Raw genomic sequence first — 405 nt, 5'->3', positions numbered from 1 at the left:
GAGCTACAAGCCCCCTTTCTCCGCGGCTCTGGGAGGGTGCTGGGAAGGCATGGGAGGACACACCCTCTCCCACACCCAGCCACCACAGCACCATCTGCCTCGTGGACAACGCTATAAACCATGGGGAAGGGGGCGGGAGGGGGATTTGGGAGGCGGGTGGGGAAGGGAAGTCCTTCTTGGACCAGGGTCACATACTGCTGGGAAATCCATCTGTCGGGGGAGCCTCCCACAGGGCTAGGAGTTTGACACAAGGTGTGTGTGCCCATGGTGGTGCATAAGGCAGGAGGGGAGAGCCCAGGGGCTGGCAATTGGTGTTGCCCAGCAGGCATTCCGATTTATCAGGATCAGCATGTGCTGCCCTGGGGATGCTGGAGGCGAGGCTAATGATTTTTAAAGGGCCCCCGG

Source organism: Apaloderma vittatum, unplaced genomic scaffold (assembly GCF_000703405.1).
Source record: "Apaloderma vittatum isolate BGI_N311 unplaced genomic scaffold, ASM70340v1 scaffold32640, whole genome shotgun sequence".
Classification (NCBI taxonomy): Eukaryota; Metazoa; Chordata; class Aves; order Trogoniformes; family Trogonidae; genus Apaloderma; species Apaloderma vittatum.
Note: the sequence above shows the minus strand (reverse complement) of the source record.